Here is a 13,179-nt window from a genome sequence, read left to right as displayed (position 1 = left end):
TACCACGATGCTGGTATTGTTTCTCGTTCCCATTTAGCAAATCGAATCCTTATCTCTCGCTCTCTCTCTGATTGAACCCTGATAAAGTGTATAAAAATGTAAGCCCTGTAGGAACCATAAATTGCCTCGCAAACAATTGTGGATGGCGCACATTGTCCTCAAACAAAAGGTAAACACGAGTCCCGACCCCAACCGGCGACAGTCGACACGGGACGAGACTCCTTTGTGTCTAAACAACACAATTACTTACAGCAACATATTGGACAAATAAGAAGATAGCATGTGGCAAAAATTCAATATCCATTCCACATCCGCCCACTTCCAATAATATCTGCTGCTTTCAAATACGTCTGTCTTTCTTCGGTTTATTTGAGACCGTTTAACAGGTCGGTATTTGTCAAAGGCTGATTTGTATCTTTAGAAAGCGCTGATGCATTTCCAAGAGATGCAGATAGCAACAGGTCAACGTCTTTAGCCAGAAATAGAGCGCATCGGCCGGTGGCCCGTGTATTTCGTCGCCTTCGCTTAGCGATTCGGTCCGACATCTCATTAATATGTCAACAAGGTTATCAATATGCTGCATCAACATCCAATATTCATGTTTACATTGGAAATTTTAACGGGGAATATGAGCGCAGTAATCACATCATTTGTGGTTCCATGACTCGGCGAGGGTCAGCGGACGCGACCTATTTTTTCACAAGTGGGTAGCCCTTTTCTCAATTCGATTCCAACAATGCCTCGTTTACGGCCCCCGACCGAATACCTACTCTATTTGTGTGCAGTTAGCTTAATACTTTTACTGTTAATGGAATCGGACGCGAGCTGAAACTGAAACTCGGAGCATGGTCAACAAACCGGTTTTAACGTAAAAGCAAAAACGTCAATTGAATTTAGATTCAATCTGTTATTCAAATAAAACACTATGCATTACCTATTCAACTACTCAGCAGTACTTTATTTGACAACATGCATAGGAATCCGATGAAATTCCTCGAGTAACCAAACCATACTAACATTGGTATCGTAAGCATTAATAGTGTCTTTAATAAGCAAATTTCGATACACAATTCGGTGCTCAATTTCCTCCGAAGCCATCTTTATCGTGTCGACCTTCAACGGAGGTAATCAAGCCAGTACCATCTCATTTCTGCGGTGCACAATGTACACAGCTATAAATTAGCCTTATCTCGACGTTTTGTGACTCTGTCTGCGATCCATCATTGTCGCATGGGCTCGTCTCTTATAAGTATGTACAAGCGAAAGTAAATTGATTCGAAACGCAACAATTTAGCGGTTCTGTCATTGCACTGAGAGAAAAATCATCACCAGGAATTAATAAACAGTTCTGTACTGGGGGAAAATATGAAGTTTTAGTAGTAATCATGGAAGTTTCACTATTTCTGTAAAATTTATTTATTTCTACAAACAGCTCAGTAATACTAAATCTAATTTCAGCAAACAGACTTTAGTAAATGGAGCATTAAACAAAGTTCAGTATTTGTTACAATCCATTTTTATCACTACTAAAATTCTCCGATTTTTACTAGTAAAGTTTGTGATTTTTGGAAAAAAGCATCTGTGATTTCAAGTTATGATTTTAGTAAATGTCTCACTTACATAGTTTTGTAATATCTAAAAAACGAGTTCGCGGGAATAACATTACCCCATTTAAAATAACAATTCAGTTGTTACTATAGCGACATTACAAAGTTTACTGGTATTTAGTAGATAGACTTGTTGTGTTTATGTTCATTGTTGTACCAATCACTAAACGAGTTTTGTAATACCAACACAGCGAAACGAATGTTAGTGATTTTAGTAAAATTTACTACTTGCTACGTTCATTTGGTTAGAGTTAGTATTGTGTCGGATGTCGGGCGGGCGTGTCTCGTGTCTTCTTTGTTTAAAACATACTTAAGTTAAATAATAAATTTAGGATATATTGTGGGCCATGGACATATTAACCCGCGACCTACTGTGTAGTTGGGGTCTACAGGAATATATTGTTCTGCAACTTCGAGCTAGCTGTTGTTATTCTAGTGATAATGACATCATAGGTAAATCTAAACTGTTTGCAATTCCAACCTCCCTAGCACAGGTGCGCCGCGAGAGCATGTTGCGCGCGTAATAACTACTAGTCTCTTTCTGACTGTATGAATAAGAAAGGAATGGGTAGAATATCTCGACAGGCTTTTATAGTGCCTCTTTAGTACAGAGATATACTACCAAATGCTTTTTTATTCATACAGACAGAAATAGAGACGGGTAGCTACCACGCGCGCGACATGCTCTCGCGGCGCCCGTTTGCTAGGGGCGGAGGAATTGCAAACAGTTTAGTTTTTGCCTGTGACGTCATTATCTCTAGAATAACAACAGCTAGCTTGGAATCGCAGTACAGTTTAGTAAAACCTATGACGTCATCGTCTCCGATATTGCTAAAGCACGCTTAGAATTACAAAACGGTTAGTTTTCACCCATGACGTCATCACCTCCGATATTGCTAAAGCACCTCTCGGAATAACAAAACCAAATTTCTGAAATTACTCTAGCATACTTCAAATTACAAATATAGAAGTTGTATTTCCTACTAAATGGAAATTGCAAAAGTCAATTTGTTCCTATTAGTTGACTCTCCTTGTCCCCGGATTAAGTTTTATTTTTGTAATTCTAAGTGTGTTTTTGTTAGTTTTTTGTCTCAGTGTGACAATCTCAATGTTGTCACATATTTGTGATGCGTGGCGTGATTGCTATCAAATGCATCATCTCGTTTAGAGTTTATTAAACCTACAGACACAGAATGCCGTTGTGGAGCGGCAACCGATCTAAAGTATTATCCTAGAGAATCTAGTGTCAGCCACTTTAGAAAAGCTCCAATATGTAACTCCAAAAATTCCAAATAAATCCTTTACACGAAATTGTATTTTTTTGTTACCATTGCTAAAATTGTTTAAAAGATAATATACCTTGCCTTTTACATACATGTTAGATTTCATATATACGTATACATATATATGAAATCAAGTAATAATATGTGACGTTCCACGGGAAAAGGTACCTTATGAGGGTTTCTAGTTTCGGAGATATTAAATGTTTTGTAAAGAGGTGAAAAAATGCTCAATTTTTTTTTATTGTGTGATCTGAAACCTTAATGCGTAACGTTTGTTTACCTGTTTTTATTTTTGTTATAAGTTAGTTATAAGCCTAGTAATGTCGTCTCAGAGTTTAGTAGAAAAGGTACCTTATGGAAAAAAGATTGAAAATTCCCAAAAAAACTAGTCAATACGGGAAAAGAAGTTTGGTAGAGAACTGTATTAGCATTCTGCAAAACTAATTTGATAATTTCAGTTCTGGTTGGGGCGCCTCGCAAATATTATAACCGTACATAGACCGACATCACAAATCCAAGTAGACTGCTATTATACCAAAGTTGATCTCGTCAAGTCTTTCTTAACTAGAATAATCTTCATTTGGTTTGGTCGCATGCAGTAAATCAGCCATTGGTTTGCTGAAAAATGCCAATACCCGACGCATTACCTTATGGAATATCTGAGGTCATTGAACCTCAATGCCGCTTATCTTCAATAGCAGCCGAAATATATTATTGATAAGAAATAGACGATTTATACCATCTTAACCCCAAAATATTATTAGTTTATCCTAACTGTTCCATCATCATCATACCTCATCATGTAACTTGACCACAAGGTACCTTTTCATTACATACAAATTATTGGTCTTTTTTAAGATTATTATGACGAAGAACTAATTAAATTGGGGGCAGTTTAATGTAAATTAATATTTTCTATTCATAAAAGATAAACTATAATATGATTGATATTTTGTAGTGGTGTATTATTAGATTTATTTCCATAAGGTACCTTTTCGTAAATGTATGGAGCAAATACTGTTATTGTTATGTAAGTTTAAAGTGGCATAAGGGGTTAAATATAGTATTTAGTTGGGGTTTTAGGATTTATTTCATTTGAATGACAGAATTTCTTTTATATGTGCTCAGAAAAATTGATTGTGTGTCACATTAAAAGTAAAAATATTCAATTTTGTGATTTTATATGAAAAAGTCAGAAAATACATTTTCACCTCTAAATCGGTATTGTTTTTTGCTTAAACTGTCTGTCAGTGTCGTTTTCTAATAGATAAAATTTAAATCTTGAGAGCTCATTGCAATCAATCGTGAAAATGAAATAAAACTTTATTTTCAAGAGATTGGTTAGTATACACATAAATCAGTCGATATCAAAAGTTTCTATTTGCATTACAGAACAAGTCGCAATATTTTTATTTTTTATTTGTTTCTGAGTCATGGTTGTTTTCTATGTATTTAAGTATTTATATATTATATATATCGTTGCCTGAGTACCCACAACACAAGCTTTCTTGAGCTTACCGTGGGGCTTAGTCAATTTGTGTGAAAATGTCCTTAATATTTATTTATTTATTTATTATTTATTTATTTATTTTTTTAATCTCAGATATATAAGGCATTATTATTTGTAGTCAACTATGTAACTTACTTCAGGAACATAGTTTTTTAGGCGGCTAAACTTAAAACTTCTCTATCGTAAAGTTGCTCATTTCACAACATTATTTTCAAAAAATCATATCTTTGTAACTACGCAACCTAGAAGGTTGATCTTTTGTGTTATCGATAGGTTATTTATTGTAGATTACTGGGGTATGCATAACTCCATACCCGCCATAAGGTACCTTTGACCGTGGGACGTCACATATGTTAGAAGTATACCTATAGCAAAGCGTTAGGTATGTAACAGGGGTAGGGCTTGCAATTCGAATATTCGAATATTCGAATTTGTCGAATATTCGGCCTGTTTTGATATTCGAATATTCGGCCGCTCAGGTTTCGAATATTCGAATATTTTTTATTACTATAAAAAATCTATTTAATCCGCTGCAGTTACAGTTTCTGTGTGTTTTCCGGGTATTTACAGTGAATGAGTAATGGTAGGTACCCAAATACGAAGGAAATAATATTTTTACTGTATTCCTCTCGATAGACTTCGTGAATACAGTGAAACCTAACTCAATTTGAAAGAAAACGAAATCAAAAAGTATGTTATTTTTACGGTGCATAAGTTTTAAGTTAAAGGGTCATTCTGTTTATTAAGACTAAACCTTGCCCGCACTTATCGCAATTCTCAAATTTGATCATACCAAACCTGCCCAAGTGCCCAACTAGGTAATCTAACTATGCACCTTTAGCTGACGAATAATCCAGTAGTCAACTAACTTTTCCCTTAAATATTCCAATATTATATAATTAAGCCAACCATTAATTAAGGCCTCTGAGTGACTACAAGTTAATTTAAATCAGAAAATAATTACCTACTAAAAAAAATATCTTACATACCTAGGTTTGGTTTAGATGATTAAAGTTATATTATTTCATTCAACGGCGCATTTATAATAAAAGTTTTATCTAGAAATATTGAATACGTCTTATTTTGGCGTTTTACTTGTTTTTATAAATGTGGGCATCTCATAGTAGGATGATAAAATCTAGTCAATTAAGTAGATTTCTGCAAAATATCATTAGTTTTAGCAATAAGTGAAATAAGCTTTTGAATGAAACGATAATAAACCGATTTCTCGTTCTTTTTCTTATTTTTTATAATATTCGAATAATTATTCGAATATTCGAATATGTCGTCAGAAAAAGTCGAATATTCGAATACCTGAAAGTTTCGAATATTTGCAAGCCCTAAACAGGGGTTAGTTATACTTGCATCTTTTCAGTGAAATTTTAATTACCTTTCTACCACCTGTATATAGGTAAAATATGGTTTGCTATAAATCTGAGCGAAATCCAAAACCGTAGAGAAAACTTCTTCAGTATCCGGCTTTACGGAAGGCGAACTAACTTCGCAACTTTACACTGAAATCTATTGAATTTAAAGAGCTTTGCGCCGTTCACGGCCCCTTAGACTCAACTCATATCAGATTTAGTCTGCCAAGTGAACCGATATCATCAAAAGCCTGAATTTAAAAGGCTTCCGTCGGGTAAGGGGAAAAAAAACAAGACCCGAACATGCCTTACAAAAGCGTAGTAATAGCGCCTATCACAAGATATATATGTTACTGTAAAAGCCCGAAGATACGGCAAAACCTAGGATTTACCGGTAAAACCTAGGTTTTACCGATGCCGATCGGTAAAAGCCCGAAATGTTAAATCTTACTAGTTTACTTCGGGCTTTTACCAACACCGATATGGTAAATCCTAGGTCTTACCACGGCGACCGGTAAAGTTTGAATCATGCACTGATTCTCAACCCCTCCCGCTCAAACCCCCGTACACCGCACCGCATGCGCCGTTAAGTGGGTTAGGTTAGGTTTGAACTGCGATCCTCACAGAACCGAACAAAAGTGGGTTAGGTTAGGTTAGAACTGCGACCCTTACAGAAACGAAATGCTACTAGAAAAGTGGGTGGTTTTTACCTCCTTTTCTACATAGTGCACCATCTACCATAATCTTTCATCGGGCCCCATAGTAGTCGGTTTTTTTTCTTAAAAATTATCATCTAATAATCTCAAGAATCAGTGCATGATTCAAACTTTACCGGTCGCCATGGTAAGACCTAGGATTTACCATATCGGTGTTGGTAAAAGCCCGAAGTAAACTAGTAAGATTTAACATTTCAGGCTTTTACCAATCGGCATCGGTAAAAACTAGGATTTACCGGTAAAACCTAGGTTTTGCCGTACTTCGGGCTTTTACAGTAACAGATATATGTATATGGCCCGTGTGATATTTTGCGTTAAAACTGTCGCGTACCAAAACCATACGTAGTAAATAAGTAAGCAATTTGCGCAATATTATGTCTACGTCCGAGTGGACTGATTGGAAACATGATACGTTTACACAGTACACACAGATGTTGCGCTTTAGGTACAATAGCCTGTTTGAATATTGATTATGATTGACGGCCACGCCTCTGGTGTATGATCAAAAGCCAAATCACAATTTTGCTAAATAATGAAGATTACAATTTAAACTAATTCATCAAAATATACGTATAGTTTCAAAACAAAGGGTTATTAATACCTTTATTATAAATCCAGTTGTACAAGCAGTAATAAAAATCATTCTAATTGTAAGGCCTAACAATAGACTCAAATTCGCTCCTTTCATAAATGACAATGCGGGAGCCGAAAACGCACAAAGGAAGAGTTGCCGTGTAAAAAATGTTCATTTCCCCAGTTCGCATCGGGCAAACAAATGAAATTCCTTCCTTCCATAACGCCAGTTTGCAATGCGCGAGAAATCGTCACGAGACTTGTGAAATAAAATTGCACCCGTTAAAGAAATGCTACTAGAACTCTCACACAATTGTGAGATGCTATCAATTGATATGCTAGGTTCACAAAGGTTACTTGGAGGATATAACACACTGTTCCATGTATCTAAAATTTGCAATTCCGGGCAAAAGATGACAAGAGCACGTCCCCGCCAGTGCCATTCACAACCGGTTATTGTATGCAAATCATGGCGGGATATTTTTCATGCCGACTGGATTAGTATTCTCGTAAGCAAATCGCTTGCATCTAGTTTGTCTATTTATACTATCTATAGTAGGTTCAGACCTATATCGGCTATATCTATTGTATTAGTTATTCACAGCCATGAATTAGTAATTAAGACAAGGGTATCTTTACCTCAGAATAGATAATAGACTGTTAGTCTTTAATAATACATCCACGAGGAAGAAATGTTCAAAAGTAGATAGATGTATATGAAACGACAACTCATAACAATACCAGAAACTTTCAGAAATTGTTATGTAACAAAAGTTAATTTTAAATTACCCCGTGATAATTTGCATCCACGCAATATTATTAAATATTAAGGTTTTACTTTTATATAAATGCCATAATTAAACAAATATACATAAAACTTCTACTTGAGAAACATCTACACTTTCCAGAAATGCTATCGGCAACTTCTTTGCGCTATCAAAAAATTTTTAAGCGTTATTGATTAAATTTTCAGGTTAGGTTGGCATCAGACGGAACCCTGGGCTATGAACTTGTAATTATTGCCAAGCACGTAACACTGTCAGGTTAACGACTAGCCGTTTAATCTCTCAGGTTGGCATCCCTGCGCTTTATACGGTTTAGTTTCGCGAATTGGCGGGAATGCGGGCAAAGGGGTTAAATGCACGTTTCAACAGGATGTATTAAGCAGTGCGCTTTCAGGAAACTGTTACAGTTTTAATGCGAGAGACCATTATATTCATCTCGTAATTTTATTTCCGGCTTGCGTTTTGCTAGCATTAAAAACAAGTAAATAGTCAGAGTAGCAAATGCATTTGATTTTTCACGTACATATTAGAATTTTAAAGGAACTTAATAAACTTTCAGCTGGATTTCATGCATCAAAGCTCAAAATTGGCTCCCGCTACTAAAAAGAGGATTGGTTCGTTTGGGCAAGACAAAAGGGCCCTGATGAGTGGGCCCGGGCATTGTCGCCGACCGCAATCACCGTGCCCCGAATACCAGACCAGCGGAACATTGTCAATGTTCATTGTAATTACCTACACGGGCGGGGACCGACTTGATCTATCGAATATTCCAAGTTTGGCAACGCGAATGTCTAATATAAGTAGGTGAAAAGATACAACCAGAAAGTCCAGAAACGATGATAAATTGATTGACGTCTGACAAGTTACATTATACGAGCATCTGTAATAGTAGCAATACAAGAAATGGCATATTATATTCGTCTGCCTTGCGCGCGCTTTTAACAAGCACTCATACATAAAACATAAATCGATGTTATCGTTAATCGACTCCGTATCTGTGAAGCAGTTCAACCGTGTAGCAAACTCATAGATACATAGCATGTACCGCGAGTGTAAAAACGGTAGTATAAGAACTATGGTGTTAATGACCTCAGTTCAGTAACTCATGACCGAATTGATTAAGTGATATTATGATACGAGTTCTCGAGCGTGCTGGTTCTGTCGATACAATGTAATTGGCTTAATTGTTGACTGGGCAGCTCTGCTAGTGTTAATATCAATGCTTGCAGTGTGCAGACCAGTTGATGTAAATGCGATCTCAATATCAATATACAGTAGTGTTACTTAATGTTCTAAATATCTAAATTGAGCTTACGACTGTTCTGTAAGGATCAAATGTCCATGTAGCTGGTTTGTTACTGCACACCGTTGTATGGGGACCTTGCACTTTGAGACTATGCGCTGAAACTTAGCACAGTTGATTGTTAGCTGGTCTTGAGCAGAAACAGACCGGTAGACATCGAGAGCCACGTCTCATTTAGTGGGGGGGAGGGGGGGAAGTTCGATGCCGCCCCGCTTCACTTAGAGCAACATTTCTCTAGAACTATACCTATTAGGGCATGTAATATATCATTTTCGGATAAATTAAGGATGAGGAATCTAGTTTTGGAACAAACACAATGCACTTTCTAACAAAAAAAAAGCATAAAGTAGAAAAGACTAAAAAACTTATTTCCCCCCCCCCCCTATAATCATCCAAACATCATGCTTCAAATGACCCCATTTCCTCCTACTTCATGCTACCGTCATCCGATGTCCAGACCCCCCCCCCTAATTTGAAATGACGTAATTTATGAATAGCCCCTTATGGGATCACTTCGGTCTTGCAAATCGGTTAAATGCGTTTTTCTCAAAGACCGTTTGATGTAGGTACCTAAAATTTGGAATAGTTATGGCAAGTACCATCACTAACACTGTGAATAAGAACACATCAAAACTGCTTATTTCTGATTTTAGGGGGAAATTTAGGGGGTTGAGAGGAGTAGCTTGAATTTTTTTTTATTTGTAAGAATCGTGTGGGGTACCATTAGAAAGCTTGCAAAAAATTGAGTCGATGGACTGATTTTGACTTCATTTTAGAGTGCAATAGTTTCGATAAAAAATGCATTTAAAGTTGCAAGTATTCATACAAAAATTTTCACCTCTGTCCTGGCGATTTTCGCGAAAACTATAGCTAACAGGCAGCTGACCAGTCAATACCCAACTTAAAGAAGCATGGAGACGGCGGGAAAATTATCAGCTTAACTTTATCTTTATTAGTTTTTCAACTGCAGCCTGATCTTTGGTTGCTTAGGGCTAGCTAACTGATGCTTACACTGGTCATTTCATATTAGGAAGTAGTTTTAGCGAGAAAGATCCTTAGTTAAAACGTTGGCATTGAAATTTATGACTTATGTCTTTGATACAAAGTTTAATTCTGCTTGCTTATTTTTGTGAGATATTTTTTTTTCTGAATAGCCTACTATAAGTATGAGAGAGATCTACAAAATACAACCTTATTATATTGCAAATAAGTTTAAATTTCGAACGGGCTTTCCAACCAATTGACTATCTCAATGTGTCCAGTAAGAATCATATTTATTATTGCAGTTTATCTGAAAAAAATCAAATTAAGAATTCCGTTCTTCACTGTCGTTGTGTTTTTTTTTTCACAATAGAGCACATAGAGTTAGTAAGGGGCTATTCATAAATTACGTCATTTCAAATTAGGGGGGGGGGTCTGGACATCGGATGACGGTAGCATGTCGTAGGAGGAAACAGGGTCATTTGAAGCATGATTTTTGGATGATTTTAGGGGGGGGGGGGGTCAAAAATCGTCAAAAAACGATGACGTAATTTATGGACAGCCCCTAAGGCGTATAGAGAAAGGGAACGGTGCTCTGAACACCTAGTCTTGACTTCGTGCTTGGCCAATTATTTTTTAAAGTGTAGCAGGAATCTGAAAACAAAAAATACAGTCGTAAAGCTACACTTATTACGTTTAAGAAAATATATAGTTTATTATACAAAACTGTTGATAAATGGGAGATAAAAAATAATATTAAGCGTGGGTCAGAGTGATCTCAATACAAAATATTATGAATGTGGGAAAGTTACTTATAATTTGTTCTACAATCGTTTATTTTTCTTGTTTTTCGTAAATAACTCGTAAACGGTAGCCCACAGCAAAAAAATATCTTTTACGTAAATAATCTGTTTCAGATTTCTTATAAAATAAGTGCTACTTTTTTTCGCTACCATCAATATTAAAAAAAATATATTAAAGGGAGAAAATAACTACTTAGGTCATTCAAACTTTTTCGCTAGGGTCAATATTTAAAAAGAGGACTTTAGAATTTATTTTCTCTCTTTAATATCGTTTTTAATATTGACCCTAGCGAAAAAGTTTAAATAACCTTTTTGTAGGAAATTTTATGTAAATTATTCATGTAATAAAAAATTTTGTGCTATTGGCCATCGTTTACGAGTTATTTACGAATGACTAAAAAAGGCGACCTTATAATTTATTTTCTCCCTTCAATTTTGTTTAAATATTCATCCTAGCGAAAGAAAGTAGCACTTATTTTATAAGAAATCTGAAACAGATTATTTACGTAAAAGATATTTTTTTGCTGTGGGCTACCGTTTACGAGATATTAATGAAAAACTAAAAAAAATAAACGATTGTAGAACAAGTTATAAGTAACTTTCCCACCTTAATAATATTTTGTATTGAGATCACCGAAAATGATATATTACATGCCCTAATAGGTATAGTTTTAGAGAAATGTTGCTCCAAGTGAAGCGCGGCGGCGTCGAACTTCCCCCTCCCCCCCACTAAATGAAACGTGGCTCTCGATGTCTACCGGTCTGTTTCTGCTCAAGACCAGCTAACAATCAACTGTGCCAAGTTTCAGCGCATAGTCTCAAAGTGCAAGGTGTCGTGCACTAACAAACCAGCTAATGCAGTTATCGATCATACCATTTATTACTCATTTGTCAACAAATGAATCAAAACTTACTCAAACTAGGAGCTTCCCTCGGGGAAATCAAAACGCTTCGTCATCATCGTCGACATTTTGGTTAAAATTTCATCAATGTTTTGCTCGGGCCACAAAATGCTTCTTAAAGTTGTTACGTGGTCTTGTGAACGTCAGCTGCGACTCTGTTGGTGCAGTGGAATGTAGGAAAAATGTGACATTTACAACAAAATTCTTACGCTTTGTAGCAGTCGGAATAATAACTATGCTCAGAGCAAAATGCTCTTGAGTCTTGACTGAGCACGCTGCATCAATTGTCGCACAAACATAAATTAATGAAATACCCAACGTAGCGTGTCTGCGGCAAATTTCAACGCTATTGCCGGTTTTTGTTCATGTGTGTTGCACTTGAGCAAAATTTTCTGAGCATGTATGTGACCGACGGTGTTTTTAAGTCAATCACATAATAAAATTCCAGAGAAACAAATCCCAATATGTAAATTGAAATATTTTTGTAGTTTCATAATGCCATTTTACAATTGCGTTAAATAATTATGATACTCCTGTTTGCAAGTGTGAGCCAGCGGATACGGCACATCCAAGTGCTTAAAATAGATATCTGACTCACACAGAACAAACAGTTTCTGATGCCGAAATGCTGATTTCATCACATTTGATGTTAATTATTTAAAAGCTTTCTGTAAACATAAAAAACACAACACAACACAATAGTCATGTAACTAACATTAGCCAGTACCGCACTTGTAATTGCTAAGTACTACCACCCTACCACGTACGAGTAACACCACGTAGTTCACAGTCATTAGACACGACCTAAGTGTAGTATTGATCGGTAAAAACTGATTTAATATTCGTAATTAGAACTTATAACCAGCGATTAGTACTGTCATGTATTATTAAATAAGGAAATGCTTTAGATTCACTGGTTTGCTTCAGGCAAACTAGTGTTTCCATTACGGAGTAATTTCTAGAAAGTAATGGTTAAAATGTTAAGTACTTAATTAAAAGCAAGTAAAGAAGTTCATGCAATGCAATACATAAGCTTTTTGTAACGAACACTTTTTCTGTGACGTATCATTGGAATTTGGAATCCTGCCGATAGGCACCTACAATACAACCAATGTCAGCAAAAATAAATTCACCGATAGACACTCAAATAATGAGCCAAGGGGCGCAAACAACGAGTAAGTTTATTTACCCTATGGCAAAGCCAAAGTATTTAAAAAAATCTTATATTTATTACGAAGATCTTGACGATAAATGAAACAGTATAAACCGTTTCGCTGTTATCACAATACATCCTGTATCCACCGACTTAATACCTATATATAGCGCTATGGGGCTGTCCATAAATTACGTCA

The 13,179-nt window shown here is 36.0% G+C and overlaps 1 protein-coding gene across 1 annotated transcript in view; it reads right to left on the bottom strand.

Moving 5' to 3' along the window:
• Positions 1-8,221: 8,221 nt before the first annotated feature.
• LOC134798204 (growth arrest-specific protein 1-like) overlaps positions 8,222-13,179 on the bottom strand; it is a 454,209-nt gene continuing 449,251 nt past the window's right edge. The window contains exon 4 of the transcript XR_010145163.1: positions 8,222-8,236. The gene's annotated coding sequence lies outside the window, so the exon portion shown is untranslated. The remainder of the gene's footprint in view (positions 8,237-13,179) is intronic.

This window comes from Cydia splendana, chromosome 16 (genome assembly GCF_910591565.1).
Source record: "Cydia splendana chromosome 16, ilCydSple1.2, whole genome shotgun sequence".
NCBI lineage: Eukaryota > Metazoa > Arthropoda > Insecta > Lepidoptera > Tortricidae > Cydia > Cydia splendana.
This window is presented reverse-complemented; position numbering and strand designations above follow the sequence as displayed.